The sequence below is a fragment of the Bactrocera latifrons genome, unplaced genomic scaffold, assembly GCF_001853355.1.
Source record: "Bactrocera latifrons isolate USDA-ARS-PBARC rearing strain unplaced genomic scaffold, ASM185335v1 scaffold_65, whole genome shotgun sequence".
Taxonomy (NCBI): domain Eukaryota; kingdom Metazoa; phylum Arthropoda; class Insecta; order Diptera; family Tephritidae; genus Bactrocera; species Bactrocera latifrons.
In genome coordinates this window covers 1,382,501-1,392,975 of record NW_017537323.1, presented here as the reverse complement: position 1 = coordinate 1,392,975, position 10,475 = coordinate 1,382,501, and the positions used below count along the sequence as shown (strand labels likewise).

General features: G+C 31.7%; 1 protein-coding gene across 1 annotated transcript in view; it reads right to left on the bottom strand.

Annotated features, from left to right (window-relative positions):
• LOC108975445 (pro-resilin) overlaps positions 1-10,475 on the bottom strand; it is a gene marked incomplete in the record, with an annotated part of 54,020 nt that overhangs the window by 42,437 nt on the left and 1,108 nt on the right.

The following is a 10,475-nucleotide window of genomic DNA, read 5'->3' as shown; positions in this document are numbered from 1 at the left end:
ATCAAGTATAAAAGATTTTCATATAAGGATTAAACAAATTTTTTTTGTGTAAAAATCGTCTCAAATATGAAAATTTTTATACAAGGACTTTATGATGTGTTTTTAACTAAATAAAAAAGAAAATATTGTCATCGCAAAAATTTTCCGCCATAACACAGTCTTCAATACCAGTGCCAATGTGTGTCCAAAACAACTAAAATAAAATGAAGGTTCTACGAAAATTGGAGACAAATAGCCACTGAGCCCTAAATGTTTCAAGTATGTACGATATAACGGTTTTATCAGCTCACATCTATTTTGCTGAACTCATTAATATGATTGGATTGTCAYTGTATTCACATACTTATATAAGTTTACATTCATATGTGTGTGTGTATGTTTTAAACTATTTTTGAAACACTTTTTGCAACATGCGTCTGCTGTCAATTATATGAATATGCATGTGTGTGTGTGTGTGTATTTCTAAATCCATGTAATTTCCCAACGCAAAAGCCGCAGAGTGTGTTGCAAGCTATTGTAATGGAGACGGCTCAAACGCGCCACAAAYTCACGCAATCGCGGCGCCCACCTTCGTGCCAGTGCCGACGCCACCAACGCAGCGCCCCACACTTGYCAATCAGAAAAGCGCCATTGTGTGGTTAGCAGCGCAGCGCACACGCACGCCATTGCAAATACACACACATATATACACACAGAAATTTGGCAATTTGCACTTGCCACTTTAAACTCATCATCCCCATCGTGAGTGGCGTTAGCAACAGCAACAGCAGCGGCTGCAGTGCCGTCATAATAAATGTAAACAGTGACAACAACAACATCAACAAAAACCATGAGCGACTATGAGTGGCTTSCCGAGTGGTTGAGCTAGATTCATGTTTGTGTGTGTATGTGTGAGGCAAGCGCTGAGAATGAAAACAACCGTGTCTTTCTGCATGTACATATATGTGTGCGTGTGGGGCGTAAAAAATGCGTGCGGTTTTGCTGCAACAATGCAGCGTTGATTATTTGTGGCAAGCGCGCCAACTCGGCGTTGCACATACACGGCTATTTGCAACAGACGAATCGGCAAACCAAACTGCGCGTAACTCATTGCCACTCAGATGCATGTACATAGATATGTGTGCGAGTGTGTGTGTGTGTGACGGTGGCGGTGGTACACCACTCACTGTCAGCGCATGCACTCCAACAACGATTCGAAATAAATTTTCCACTGCTGCGGCACTTATACACGCATAGCTACACAGCTAATCAAATCATAAAACAATAACAGCTGCACCAACAACAATACAAACAASAACAGTGTCAATCAATAAACACTCGAATGATTTGATTCGCTTTGAATTTGCGCTTGGGAAAATTCATAATAATTTGTTTTTGTAAATTTGTGAAATTTGCACACTATTTTGTTGCAACATTTTGTGGCAAACATCATTGCCACTCATTGTGCTGTTGCAATGCCACACTGAGCGCGACTCATGCATTCAATTACTCGCTCCATCATTTAACTAGTTTGAATGCGCTTGCATTGCCCAGGCAATTGGCATTTATTGCAAATAGTGACGGCTGCTGCTTCTTCTTTTTCTGAAATTATCAAACCTACACCCAWCGTGCCTCCTCTAGCACTTTTCTACTCAGCGCAGTTTAGCATGAATTAGCTGCCGGAGGAATTTAAAGTATGCGTTTATTAAATAAAATTGCTGCCAGTGTTAGCGAGTAGAAGAGTGGCACAGTGGGTTGAAAGTGTGCAAGAGTAAAAGAGTAAATTATTTTACTTTTGATTAAAAAATTATGATATTGCATTGAAACTTGAAAATAACTCAATTAGAATGGAAAATGTAAATACTCCGAAAATGCCTAACAAGTGGTTTTCTCGGGTTTGAGGTTATTTAGAGATATATTTTGTATAAATTATTATTTTTATTGCGTATTTTTCATTTATAAAGATATATATCGTTAAACATATTTACTCCGAAAATATTTTTTTAAGTTTTTTTTTATAAATTTCAGTTCTATATATGTAAGTAATAAATCAGATTGTTAACTAAATAATTTTTAACGAAAATACCATAACTCCGAAAATAATATTTTTAATGAATCATGTAAAAGTTCTCTAAATCTCTAAATAAATAGAAAAATTTTGTTCTCTGAAAATACTCTGAAAATATTCCAAAAATATGTATTTAAAAAGAGTACGAAAACTCCGAAAAAAATTAAATTGTGTAATTGAAATTATATATGGACTTTGAATATTTGTAAGCATTTGGARAATTCCAACTATGTACATATATTAAAAAAATTATGTACTTAGAATATTTGTAATAACTCCTAAAACATTCAGAATATTTGTATGTATGTAATTTAAAGAGATGACGATAACTCCGAAAAAATTTTAATTGAAAATGAAAACGTACTTCGAAGATCTATAAATACTCCGAAAATATTCAAAAAATGTGTATTTTACATGTAATTTAAAGAAATTACGGTAGTTCCGAAAAAATTTGAATTTTCAATTGAAAATAAATATGTACTTTGAATATTCGTAATTATTTCGAAAATTTATAGGCATTTAAAAAACACCAATTAGATTGAAAGAAATGTACTCTGTATATTTGTTATTACTCCGAAAATATTCAAAGAATATGTATGAAAAGTTAATAATATTTTTAATACGTTATGCAAGCATTTATTGAATCCTATATYCATTGGAAATAATTATGAACATCGAGTGTTTGCAAACTTAACCACTGTGCATGAAGAATTCCCCATACGATACATGGAAAAACGTTGCAGTATGCAAAAATGCGGACTATGCAACAGATCTTCCACTCTTGCCCCTGTATGTTGGCTTGGTTGTTGTGTGCAACATGCGGTAGCTGTTATTACCATCATTACTCATAGTTGTTGTTGCCGTTGCTTAGATTATCGCATGTCTCAACACAACAAATTTTCCTCTGTGCGAGCAGCAAGAAAAAGCAAAAGTTATCAGCCGAAATGTCTACATAGACAAACTTAGGCAGCCTAACAACAATCGCTTTGCAGACCCTCACCTTTGTAGTTGTTGCTGCTTTCGCTTTTGAAGATGCTACATTTTATCACACACTTAATGCATGTGTGCTGGTTTGAGCCGCTGCTCCATTTGTTGTCTAATTATTTTCCAAGTCACTGCACTTGCCTCATCATCACTGCGGCTCACTGCCTCTATGACTCTCGCCAACCGCAGCCACTTGCGGCTGCCGCTGTGTGTGTCAGTTCCACTTTGTCTACGTTTGTTTGCATTTTGTCTTTTGCATTTTTGTTTAAATTATTTTTGTTGTTGTTGCTGTTGTTGCCAACGCCGTTGCACTTAAGCAATTTAATTAATTGTGATTTCATTTATTTAATTTATTGTAATTGCGTATTTCTTCTTACATTTTGCATTTTACACGCAGCATTAACACATTTAAGTGGGTTGCATTACAAACTCTCGGCCATAAAATGATTGTACATACACATCTATACAGGAATACGCCTGTATTTGAAAGTGTATGGGCGCATTGATACGCTTGAATTTACCGTTTGTGGTTGTCATTGGTGTTGTTGCTATTACGTTAGTTGCCACTTCACATAACAAGCAACTGACTAAAGTTGCTCTGCTATTTACATATACGCAATTGTTACAGTGGGGGATATTTAGTGAATTAGTTGACGTAGAAAACTTTATTTTTTATTTAAAAATTAACTGTTAGTTATTTAAGCAGTTTAAAAGATTGTTTGGTTGCTTTCGGAGTGACTTCGAATTTTTCAGAAAAGGTAGGAATAACTTTTAAGTAACCGGAGAGAAGTGTTAAATCTGCTTTGTTGTGAAGATACTTTTTTAGCTTTCGGAAAGACTCCGAATTTTTTCGGTATACTTTGGAGTTGCTTAAAAGTAATAGAAGTGAATTGTAACATGTATTTCATAGTGGAATATTAATATTTTTGTTGTCGGAATAACTCCGAATTTATCGAAGAAACTTGGAATAGCTCGTACTAACTTAAAAGTAACAAGAGAAAAGTGATTGGTGTAATTTTTTATGCGAATATACAATTTTCCTTGCTTTGAAAGTGCTAAATAAATTTTGCATTGCGACATAATATGATAAAAATGCAACAATTTAACCTACATATGTTTAAAAATAAAAATAAAATCGCTGAAAGTATTTATTTTTTTGTCAATTTAAGTTTTTATTTTGATTAATTTCAAAGCAATTTCTTAATGCTTATCTTTACACTTTAGACAACGATATAGATAGACAAGGTTATTTTATATTTCCTTGAATATATTTCTTAATTCACATTTTAAATTTATATAATATAAATACAGAACATTTTTGTAAATATTTGTTCCTTTTCGCATGATCTTTAAGTGCTTTTCGATTGGGTGTGGCAGGACAGAAAGCCGAGTCGCTGCATTTTCACTGCCAAAGGCAGCAAACGTGGGTCGCCAGAAGGGCAAATATTTTATATTTGCAGCAGCACAGCCTCAAATTAGTACCGTTAAGTACATTTGCCGTTATAGACAGTCCAATTTTTATACGATTCCATTGTACGCCACACACCTTGACCCCTTGAAACGGCGGCAATCTAAACTGACTTTTATGTTCTCACTCGAAAACGGAAAAAAGTCGCATTAAAAGCRTAGCCAAATGTTCCCAAAATTACTTATATTTGTATGTATGTGTGCCAAGCCTCAAATGCTCAGGGTTACTTTATTTATTTGTGCAGATGACTGCCCACTTGCAGCTGCTATTAGTAATCTGACTGGGTGATTACGGTGTACTTTTTTCATTTTCAATTTGGTAAGGAACAGCAAAACTGCCTATACCGCTAGCAAGGATAGGGCTTCATCGTCCCATGCATAAGTGTATGTGAACAGGGTGAAGACCCTTTAGCAAAAGTAAATAAGAGCTAAGGAAAAAGTCCACTGACTGGCGTAGACTATGCCGCAAACGTTTACTTCGTTATCAAGGAAAAAGAGGGAATACAAAAAAAAAATAGGTATTTTACTCTGCGGTTGCCATTGCTGCAATAACAATGTGCAACAAGACGTGATGCCACGCGCATTTTGGGCGTTTTTAATTGTCTGTTCTAACGACAGCCATTGTTGGTGGCAGTGGTGGTGGTCTTGGTGATGGCGGTGTCTAGACAAGCTTGACGATGCTGCTGCAAGGCAAGACATTTGTGCRTTGTGTTGTTGTTGCAGTTGAAAACTTGCGGAAAATTGTTTGCGGAAATAAGTGTTAGAGAAGTCGACGAAGAAGTCAAGTAAAAGTGGCACGTAAAGATAAGTTGAGTTTGAGAAAGTCAAAAACTTCTAAAAAACCAAGAAAGGTAAATAACGCGATGGGACTGTTTACGTGGTCGTTGCGGTTGGCTGACAAGACTTACATACATATTTCAAAAGTTGTATTAAAAGAAGGTATAATAAGCAAGATAACTAAAAAATGAGTTTTAAGATTGCAAGTAAACATATTTTTTACTTTTACGAGTAACTCCGAAAACTTTCAAAGAAATTATAATTAACTTAAATACAGTTAGCAACGCAAAAATAAAAAAATATGTATTTACTTGTGTGCTTTTAGGCGTAATATACTTTCGGAGTAATTAGGAATGCCATGGCARGAGTTAGAAATATATTTTATAAAACAAAATTTATTAAAATAAAGCAAGAAAATATGTTTTGGAATTTTAAAGCTATTCCGAAAATTTCGGAATTAATACAATTTTAACGCAATTTGTGTTCTCACTGTATATTATAAATTTTTTCCTGCTCAACAGCACTTAATGTCGCATTTTAGCATACCTTTAGGCGTCCCAACAGCTCCACCAGTGTCTGCATTAAAATCAATTAAATTAACTGGCAAAGCTTTTAAATATTGCTTGTTATTATAATACTTTTTTTAATGTTACTATATTACTTAAACTGTAGACAAATGTGAGAAAAGTTGATAGTCCAATTACGTAGATAGCGTCGGTCTACTCTCWTCACTTTACTCAACACCATTTTCTAAACCAAAAGCAAATCAGCAAAAAGTATTTTTGTTTTATTCCTGAAAAAAGTTTCTCTACAAAATTTGCTTTTAATTTATTTGTTTATATTWAMATTATATTATCATTTTGTATTTGGATTTAGAAAAATTCTTTTCGCATACCTTTTAACGATGTTGCGTTATGTTCACCACAGAAAAATGTTGCCACTTTGAAGCGGTTTAGTTGGGTTATATTTATATGCATTTGTGTGTGTTGGCTGCTTRTTAACATTTCGCATGCTTTTAGGCGGTTAACCGCGGTACTAAAATGCAAATGATCAACACACGTGTACCATTTATATTTAATTCTATTAGCGTATTTAAGCATATGCTTTTGCCTACTTTATTCATTACCAATGGCCTATGAATTCTAACAATATTTTTATTATTAGTAATAAAAACGTTTAATAACGCTTTGAAGTGAAAAGTGTTGCACATTTTTGTGTGGTTGAAATGTTTAGCKCTGCCATTTAATAATAACTGATAACTGCATTGTATTTTCTGAGTAATTGAAATATCGAAGTTGAAATTATGATATTTGAAAACTTTTTAAAATGCATTCATATTAATGCATTTCATATTACTTTTCGCTGTACAAAGCATAAGCAGAATTTTCTAAGTGAAATAATTTGAAATAATAAATTTTTAAAGTATTTTAATTTTCAAAATAATTCCGAACTTCACTTAGCTTATGCAATGACATGTATATAATGCTTATGACCCTATAAACAATTAATTTTGGCATTTTAGTTTCATAAATATTTAAGTTTTCGGAGTAACTCCGAACATTACTAAGCTTATGCAGCAATGTATGTAAAAAAGTTTGCGCTTATATACATAATTTCTTGTACGTGTATTTTTGAGTTTCATAAATATTTTAATTTTCGTAGTTAGTCCGAAAACACATGAAAAGAATTATAAACTTGTTTGAAATGGGGTTAAATGTGTAATACTCAATTACTAACGTGAAACAATTTTGAATAATTAATTTTTAATTTTTTTTTTCTAAATTCGCGGAGTAACTACGAACATCACTTGCTTATGTTTTGATGTATTTATGGTCTATATTTTTTGTGTTTTCTTAAAACTGAAATTTTCGGAGTAACTTCGGAAAATATAGGAAGCATCTCATATTAATTATAAACTTGTTTAAAATGAAGTTTTAGGAGTAAAACGCAATGGAAAAATCAATGAAAGTTTAGTAAAATTTGCTTCTTAGTTTCTATAATTAAATTAATTTTGATTTTTATGTGTTTGAGCTCGACAAGTATGCCTATAGAAAACAAGGAAACTCACAACAAAAACATACATACTTTTTTACAAATATACATATSTACATTTATGTTATGTCAATATTTTGACAAAAGCCACAAACAAAATTTCCGAGTGCTTAAACATACTTGTACTTCGTTTATTTGGCCTGTCAGTGTGTATAAGTTTCAGGTCCATGCTTTATTGACATCCKTTAGTACATCATAAAAAACATACACCCTTTTCAATAAAAAAGCAAAGTAAATATTTCCAGTTGACATTAGCAACCCTCAAAGTACAATGTTACACAATGACAGCAGTTGTTGTTGGCAGTACGGGTTGATGAGARCCATAAAATACACATTTGTGAGCACTCGTAAGCTGAAGAGCCGATTTCGGTGGATATAATTTGTTGTTAGGTTAGCAAAATTCTAATAAAATGTGCGACACATTTAGCCTAAACATTTTTTTTTTAATTTTTTTTCATTTCCAAAATTTTATCCATTTTTTTTGTAACTGGAAATGTGTCACATATATAAAATATAAAAACTGGGGCTAAACAATTTCTGGTGTTAGCAGTATTTGTACACTATCTGTAGCTGGCATTTGTTTTCAAGTGCTTATGACACTCAATGGCAACTACAGAAGTTTTTGCGCCTAAATGTATGCTTGTGGGTTATAGCAAATATTTGCTATATTACATGCTTGGGTAAAACAAATTGCGTGAATGGGAAACACACGAAGCTTTAGATATAGGTGGAGAATTTAAGGAAAAGCTTAAAAAGATTTTGTCTATTTAAGCGCATTAAAGTGGACCACTTGTAAAAAATAAGAAAAAGACGAAATAAAACAAATTTCTGATTTTAGGCCACTAAATGAGAAAAGTTTTAAATGGTTTTCGGAAAAGTTTCCGAGTACCGTCAAAGTGTGCAAAATGTGCTAGAAAAAGTATTAACAAAAGTAGTTTGTAGTGTAAACGAACAAATATTAATGTTTTGAAATAACTCCGAATTTTTCGGAGTGGTTCGGACTAARTTAAGATTAATTTGTTTTTTGAAAAATACTAAAAATTAACAAATATCAGTGTTTGAAATAACCCCGCATATTTAGGACTTTTTCGGTATAAATTCGGAATAAATTGTTTTTTGAAAAATACTAAAAACGAAAAAATATCAATGTTTTAAGTAACTCTGAATTTTTAAGAATTGCTCGGAGTTAATTGGGAATAACTTATTTTGTGAATAATACTAAAAAAAATCAGTAAATTTTAATACTGAAAAAAAAAAAAAATATTGTTAGACTGTTTTACTACCAACCAAAACTTTTCCATCAGAAATATTTCAGAAAATTAGAAATTTATTTACTGTACCTAAAACCTTGTTATCAAACACATTTATCAGAATCTTTTTTATGCTTGCACCTAATTTTCTTAATACAATTTTCTTGTCCCACATTTCTGTTTCGTTTATATTCACTATCACTCCCTCACACTTAATGACATTTGTCATCAGCGAATCATGTTTCTGCTCGTTTTTTTTAGCCCTGCAATATGGTACGTGATTTTTTCTATTCTCTAGTGAGTGCGACAGCTGTGCAATTTCAATTTACTTGTAGTGAGGACACGTACTAAATATAGTAAGGTAAGCAGCACGTAGCATACTTCAAGGCGCATGTACTTCATAATATCCGCACATATTCACACTATATTTCGCTGCATAGGGATTTCGGTTGTCATATAAGCAAACATRCACAGATTCAACGGGGTTGTTTGTGTTGTTGGGTAGAACTCAAAAGCAAAAAATATTTTGATAAGGCATATAAATAAATGAAATAAAAGGGAATTGGAAAAAATAAATGGCGAAATAAATTAGGTGTTGAGTTGATGAAACAAATTGAAGACGAAGAGTTCGAAAAATATAAACATGAAGCTAGTTTTCTTGTTCCGTAACTAGAGAATTCATTTGGCTTATTAGGTTTTTCTTCGCATTATATACAAGTAATAATAAAAATTCAAAACTAAAATATTCACCATCAGTCGCGTGAAGTTAATTCAATATCATAAACTGAATTTATGCGTTTCAGAGTAACTCCGAATTTTTATTACWTATAGAACTTAATTGGAAATTAATAAATTTATTTCTATTGTTGATAATTTAATAAAATAAACTGGATTTATACTTTTCGGAGTAACACCAAATTTTCGTAATAATTATAAATGAATTGGAAATTACTTTAATATAATAAGCTAACTTTTTAAGTTTCGGAGTAACTCCGAATTTTCGCAGTAARTAGAAATAGTTGGTTAATTTTTGTCAAACTTTAATGTTCCTTTTTTTTTAATAAAGACTATTAAATGCTTCTCGGTGTGTACTTTATTTTAAGAAAGTTAGAAGTGTGAAGAAATTGTAAACAAGACATTTGACAGCTATGAAAATTTTTTTTGTTAATTTTTTCTCATTTTTTGTACTATATTTCATAGCCTCATCAATTGGATTTGAAGTTAAGTTCGGCAATAACAGAGTATAAAAATTATTTATTATTCAGTGAGTTTGTGAGACATGAGAATTATTGCATGCTTTGATTTAATAAGACTGTAGCTTGAACTTTAAATGTTCTTGGAACTTAATTGTCATTAGCTTTTAAAATTTTGTATAATGTACATATATAAGATGATAARGGCATAATATGAAAGGACTTTCTCCGAATCTTCTTACAAATTAGAAATGGTTTTGGAATTAGCTGAATATAATAAATTGAATTTATATGTTTTGGAGTAACTCCAAATTTTTTAGAAATTGAATTTCAAGTCAATTTAAAGCAATGAACTGAATTTATATGTTTTGGAGAAACTCCGAATTTTCGGAATTGTTCTAAATGAATTGAAAATTACTTATTAATAATAATATTAATGATAATAAGCCAATTTTATACGTTTCGGAGTAACTCCGAATTTTCGTAGCAATTAGAAATAAAGTGGAAATTAATTGAAAAAAAAAATTAAATTTATGAAATAAAATTAAATGAAAGAAATACCTAAGTTGGTGCTAAACAAGGTGTGTGATTACAAATATTATAATCTTCGGAATTGCCTATATTCATATGTGAAGAAAAAATTATGTTTGAAAATTTTAAAAATTCAAATTTCTCACCATTAATATAATAGTAATACTATTTATT